Genomic DNA, 7,006 nt, shown 5'->3' with positions numbered 1-7,006 from the left:
AGTAGCACCATGATATTCATAGTAGAGAGTCTCTCATTTCGTCACTTTCATATACTAGTGGGAATTTTTCATTATAGAACTTGGCTTGTATATTCCAATGATGGGCTTCCTCAAATTGCCCTAGGTCTTCATGAGCAAGCAAGTTGGATGCACACCCACTTAGTTTCTTTTGTTGAGCTTTCATATACTTATAGCTCTAGTGCATCCGTTGCATGACAATCCCTACTCACTCACATTGATATCTGTTGATGGGCATCTCCATAGCCCGTTGATACGCCTAGTTGATGTGAGACTATCTTCCCCCTTTTTTGTCTTCTCCACAACCACCATTCTATTCCACTTATAGTGCTATATCCATGGCTCACGCTCATGTATTGCGTGAAGATTGAAAAAGTTTTGAGAATGTCAAAAGTATGAAACAATTGCTTGGCTTGTCATCGAGGTTGTGCATGATTTAAATACTTTGTGTGGTGACGATAGAGCATAGCCAGACTATATGATTTTGTAGGGATAACTTTCTTTGGCCATGTTATTTTGAGAAGACATGATTGCTTTGTTAGTATGCTTGAAGTATTATTATTTTTATGTCAATATGAACCTTTATCTTGAATCTTTCGGATCTGAATATTCATACCACAATTAAGAAGAATTACATTAAAATTATTCCAAGTAGCACTCCGCATCAAAAATTCTGATTTTATCATTTACCTAATCGAGGACGAGCAGGAATTAAGCTTGGGGATGCTTCATACGTCTCCAACGTATCTATAATTTTTGATTGCTCCATGCTATATTATCTACTGTTTTGGACATTATTGGGCTTTATTATCCACTTTTATATTATTTTTGGGACTAACCTATTAACCGGAGGCCCAGCCCAGAATTGCTGTTTTTTTGCCTATATTAGGGTTTTGAAGAAAAGGAATATCAAACATCGTCCAAACGGAATGAAACCTTCGGGAATGTGATTTTCTCAACAAACAAGACCCAGGAGACTTGAACCCTACGTGAAGACACAAAAGAGGAGACCACGAGGTAGGGGGCGCGCCTACCCCCAAGTGTGCCCTCCACCTTCGTGGGCCCCCTGTTGCTCCACCAACGTACTCCTTCCTCCTATATATACCTACACACCCCCAAACGATCAGAGACGGAGCCAAAACCCTAATTCCACCGCCGCAACTTTCTGTATCCACGAGATCCCATCTTGGGGCCTGTTTCGGAGCTCCGCCGGAGGGGGCATCGATCACGAAGGGCTTCTACATCATCACCATAGCCCCTCCGATGAAGTGTGAGTAGTTTACCTCAGACCTACTGTAACATCCCAAATTTTCAATTTGGAATGTTATACATAGATCATCATTGCATATCATATTTTATTTGCATTTTGGCTTGATCCTAGAAATCCTACGCAACTCAAGGACCCATGGAGAGAGTTGGGGATTTCGTTATTTTCATATTTGGGGTTTTCTCAAATTTTGAAAATAGGATCATTTGATTTAATTATTTTATCTTCAATAATTCCAATTATAAAAATAAGTGAGAGGGAATAAAACGACTTTCCCAAATTAAAGGAATATTGAGGATTTAATAAAAAAATCAAATAATATTTTCATTTTGGAGTTTTTCGCTGTTTAATTTGAATTTAGGAAAAATACGTGTTTCTCAAAATTGCATTTAGGCCCCAAATAAATGTTCACCTTGTCCGGCTTGATTTTAGAAGTCGGGGAAAATTTATTTCGGGATTTTTGGTGTCCGTTTAGTATTTCTTCTATTTGTTTTTCTACGCGAAACTATTTAAAAAAACGAACCGACCTAGCCGGTCCGTACCAGACCCGGACTCTAGCCCGGCCGGCCTTTATAAGCCGGGGGAGCCCAGCCCCAAGCCGCCCAACCCCGCCCTAACCCTAGCCGCCGCCGCCCCGAGCCGCCGCTGCCGCCGCTCGCGCTGCCGTCGCCTCGCCACCGACCGCTGCCGCCCCAGCGGAGTTCGCCGCCGCCGCCACCGGTCCTCACCGGTTAACCGCCCGTTTTTTTATAAAAACCGCGGTCATTTTCTTTATTTAGATCGGTTTATTTTTTTCCCGGTTTAGTTTATTTAGCGGACGTTTGTCTGTACATTCGTTTTAACGAACGGTTTTCGTCGTTTAGCCGCAGACAGCGAACATTCGTTCGTTAGCCTGTTTGTCGTTTTGTCCTTTTCTCGGATTTCCCGCGATTATTACTGATCGCGATTTCTGATCCGATTTTCATTTTAATTTAACTTTTCACTCGTTTATCGGAATCAGGCGATTCAAGCGCCTAGAGTTTCGTCTTGAAACCCTCTTTCCATTTAACCAACTCAAACAAGTTTTTGCTTCTGTAAAATTTGACTTAGATCCAAATTAGTTAACGAAGCTTATTTCTTTCGCCGTTTGACTTTCATTGTTTCGTTCGATTTGTTTTTTTTCAAACCAGAGTTCTTAAGTTGAACTTTCTGGTTAGATCTCTTATTTGAGTTTTACCATTGCATTAGATGAGTACTTATTGTTTGCTTGTTTGTTTGTTTGCCTTAGAGTACCCGGAGTGCGCCGCTTGCTACTTCGAATCTCTAGGTTTCGCGAATCATCAGCAAGGCAAATAACACTTTGATCATACCTCTTACTACCTAGTTTTATTGCATTAGATCAATCCTCAAACATTGCATGATTAGGATCTAATTAAATTGTGGGTTTTGGGAAAGTAGATGAGGTAGTACCTATTACCTGTTTTATTATCAAACCCTTGGGAGTTACTTCTACGTTTGCTTATATTGCCATGCTATGCTAGTAGACGTGGATTGGGTGAGTGTATCCATGACAGATGTGAGATTGTTAATTAATGGTTTATTTAAGGTGGCAACTTTAATACCCATCTGGGTGGATTGAGGCACCTGGGAATTCCAACGATTGCCTGTTTTTCTTTATGGACCGCCACCCAGGCTCAAAGGGATCATGAGATTATTCATACTAGAAACATCCGTGTGCAGCCACAAGCTACTATGGGCTCTAGCATAGTTGATTAAGTCGTGCAAACTCTTACAGTGGTAGACTAGCAGATGTAGGGGAAAGTAGGTGTAACGGTCTACCCGATCGTAAGGTGCTAGCGCTTCTGAAAGACTATGTCTCGGTCATCCGTTTCTCAAACACCATGTAGTGCGAGAATCCCAATGGAGGAGATCGAGTCTTGTGGGGAAAAGTGCGCAAACCTCTGCAGAGTGTATAAACTAATCATGGTTAGCCGTGTCCCCGGTTATGGATGTCTTGAGTATCTAGTACTTGGATTATGATGTGAATCTCATCATGTGACTTTAATTAATTTTGTTGGGTTTTAATGATGATGTTTAATTGGGATTGAGAGGGTGTCTACACTCTCAATGTTTAACAACCACCATGATAGTTAAATAAAATGTATTCCTTTGAAGTAGGGAAAACCTGGCTTTACGCAAAACTGTAACCATAGAGCTTTCCACCAGCCATATAAGCATGTAGTATAGCTTATTTCTGTTCATTACTCTCTATGTGTTACATTGCCAGCATATTCCAGGTGCTGACCCGTTTTCAGGCTGCAACGTTCATCTTGCAAACTTTTCAGACGACGAGTAAGGTGCCTTTAGGTCGTGGTTCTATACTCAGTGATGCCGTTGGAGTTGATGGACTCACTTATCTTCCAAGCCTTCCGCTGTTATCGTTAATAGATGGCCTTAAGCCATATTATTTTGTAATAAGTTCTCTTTTGAGACATTCGATGTAATAAGTGTGTGATTGCTATTCTGTTATAAATCCTTCAAGTACTGTGCGTGTCAGCATTACTGATCCAGGGATGACACTGATGCACAGCGATCAGACTGTTTGAGGTCTGGTCGCGACAAGATGGTATCAGAGCACATGCTGATTGTAGGACACGACCACTAAGCTAAAGCCCTAGATTACTACTCACTCTTCTCATTTCTGACTTCTCATCTTTTCTACTCTTTTAGGATGGCGGATGCAAGGAACAAGTTCACGCAACCGGATGAAGATACACCCTTTGGACGCCACCTGAAGGAAGTCACTAAGTACCTGAACATTGGAGTACCAAGCTTCACCGGGACCTTCAACGCCACTTTACCTGAGGAGGAGCACTGGATGATTCAAGTTCAAGTTCCAGGAAGGACGTTCGCGCCAGTCACCGAGCCGATAGAGTTTTCCTTTGATGCACCAACCTGGAGTCTACGGAAGAGCATGGCGGCCCACATCACCATGGGACGTATTGGAGAAGTTTACCACAATGATCTCAAGGATACTATCTACCAGATTTGTGGGCGCCGAGATGAGCACTAGGAAATGATCAACACCAAGAAGGATAGATCAATCGCAGCTTTTATCCAGGAGTTAAACCAGCACATTCGACGTCAGGAGAACCAGATGTGCGCAGACATGATAGATCTGAAGAAGGCGATGACAAGAATCACGGAGCTGGAGGAAGAACTCAAGGCTACACATGAAGATTATGAGTAGGAAATCGTCGTACTAGTGGAGAGGAATGACGACCTGATTAAGAAGATAGGAATATTCATGGGAGACCCCACACCAGTAGAAGAAGACAAAGAACCCAAGGAGATTCGCCCGGAAGATTACATCATCATCGACGACACCGACTCTGACCTGAGCGATGATGACTTTGAAGACGAAGCTAGAGCAGATATCATGGAGTTTGCAACCGAGGAATATTTTTAGTAGACCACCACATCAGTAGTAGTATTCCACCCTGTAAATAGAGTAGTCCAAGCACTTTTGCGATAGTTAGACCGATTGTATGCCCTTGTTTGATTGATTGAGTGAAATGTTTGTGTTTGTCTCATGTGCATATGGGTAGTGCTTTCTCATTAGACCTCATTCTATTCTAATCTCTTCCCTCTAAACCCATCAGATGCCTCCAAGACATGACAATGGATTTGCCTTCCCATCGGAGCTTACTCAGTTGATCCAGCAGCAGAATGCGCTGATGCAGTTGCTAGTCCAGAATCAGAATCAGGGGAACAACAACAACAACAACCCACCACCACCACCTGTTGATCACTTAACCCATTTCCTTAGACTAAATCCGCCGGTGTTATCCAGTAGCACCGAGCCTATAGTAGCAGATGATTGGCTCCACAAGATTGGAAGGGAATTAACCACTACAGGATGTACTGACGCTGAGAAGGTGTGTTTTTCCACACACCAGTTGGATGGACCAGCAACATCATGGTGGGAGAATTACACTGTCACCTACCCTATAGCCACGGTGACATGGGACCAATTTCAGCAGGCTTTCCGTACAACCCATGTTTCAGCAGGAGCTATGGCCATGAAGAAGCATGAGTTTCGCAACTTGCGCCAAGGAGGACGGACAATTGGCCAATACATGGATGACTTTAGTAAGTTAGCACGTTATGCCCCGAATGATGTTGCTACGGATGCAGCTAAGTAGGAGAAGTTTCTGGAAGGACTGAATGATGAGTTGAGCATGCAGTTGATGGTAGCAACTTTCAACAACTACCAGGAACTGGTAGATCGTGCTCTTATGATTGAAGGGAAGCAGCAACAGATTGAGAACCGCAAGAGGAAGTAACAAGGGAAATACAATTCAGGAGCTCAGTAGAAGCCATGTTTTACCCCGAAAACGAGAGGACATTTTCAGCATACCCATGGAGGAGGGAGTTCGCATAATTATAATGGCCCCAAGAATGGTAATGGGAATGGGGGGAGCAACGGTCCGAACCGTACCAACCCATCAACCCCAGCCAAGAGAGACCTGAATCAAGTCACTTGTTATAATTGTTAGAAGACCGGACATTATGCCAATGAATGTCCTGAAGCCCAAAATGGAAATGGCAATGGAAGCTCTGGGAAGAAGCCGAACCCTTTCAACAGGGGACAGGTGAACCACGTTAACGTGGAGGAGGTTGAAGCCCAGCAAGATGCAGTAATAGGTAAGTTTTTGATTAAGTCATTTACTGCAATCGTTCTTTTTGATACTGGTGCATCGCATTCATACATATCAAGGGGATTCGTGGATAAGTTTAAATTGCCCACCAAGGTTTTTGGAACACCTATGTTAGTAAGCTCACCAGGAGCGGAGTATATGGCCAGTAAAGGATGTTTTCAAGTGCCATTGAGTATAGGTAGGCATGTGTTTCCCTCGGATTTAATCATTTTGGAATCACAAGGTTTGGATGTAATTCTGGGTATGGATTGGCTATCGATGTATGGAGGAAACATCGATTGCGCCAGTAAGTTGATTTTGCTTACCACCCCAGAAGGAAGAAGGATCAAGTATGTGTCACGGCATGAGCCGAAGAGGACACAAGTAAATTCCCTATCAGGAGTTGTACAGGAGGAAGTACCGGTGGTAAAGGATTTTCTGGATGTATTTCCAGAAGAATTGCCCGGCATGCCACCGGATAGAGACATTGAGTTGTTGATTGAGCTTTTGCCAGGCACATGACCAATATCAAAGAGACCGTATAGAATGCCTGCAAAGGATTTGGAGGAGATTAAGAAGCAGATTAAGGAGTTACTAGATAAGGGATATATTCGCCCAAGTTCTTCACCTTGGGGATCACCAGTACTTCTAGTGGAAAATAAGGATGGATCGTTAAGGATGGTTGTTGATTATCGAGGATTGAATGAAGTGACGATCAAGAATAAGTACCCACTACCGATGGTCAATGATTTATTTGAATAATTGCAAGGAGCTAAGGTATTTTCCAAGATTGATTTGCGATCAGGATACCACCAGTTGAAGATTCGAGAGCAGGACATACCTAAGACAACTTTTACCACAAGGTATGGGCTGTATGAGTATACCGTTATGTCATTTGGTCTGACTAACGCACTTGCTTATTTTATGAACATGATGAAGAAAGTGTTTATGGAGTTTTTGGATAAGTTCGTCGTAGTATTCATTGCTGATATTCTGGTTTACTAGAAGAATGAAGAATAACATAAAGAACATTTGCGTTTGG

Source organism: Triticum urartu, chromosome 5A (genome assembly GCF_056163025.1).
Source record: "Triticum urartu cultivar PI428250 chromosome 5A, HENAU_Tu73, whole genome shotgun sequence".
In the NCBI taxonomy this organism is placed as follows: domain Eukaryota; kingdom Viridiplantae; phylum Streptophyta; class Magnoliopsida; order Poales; family Poaceae; genus Triticum; species Triticum urartu.
Note: the sequence above shows the minus strand (reverse complement) of the source record.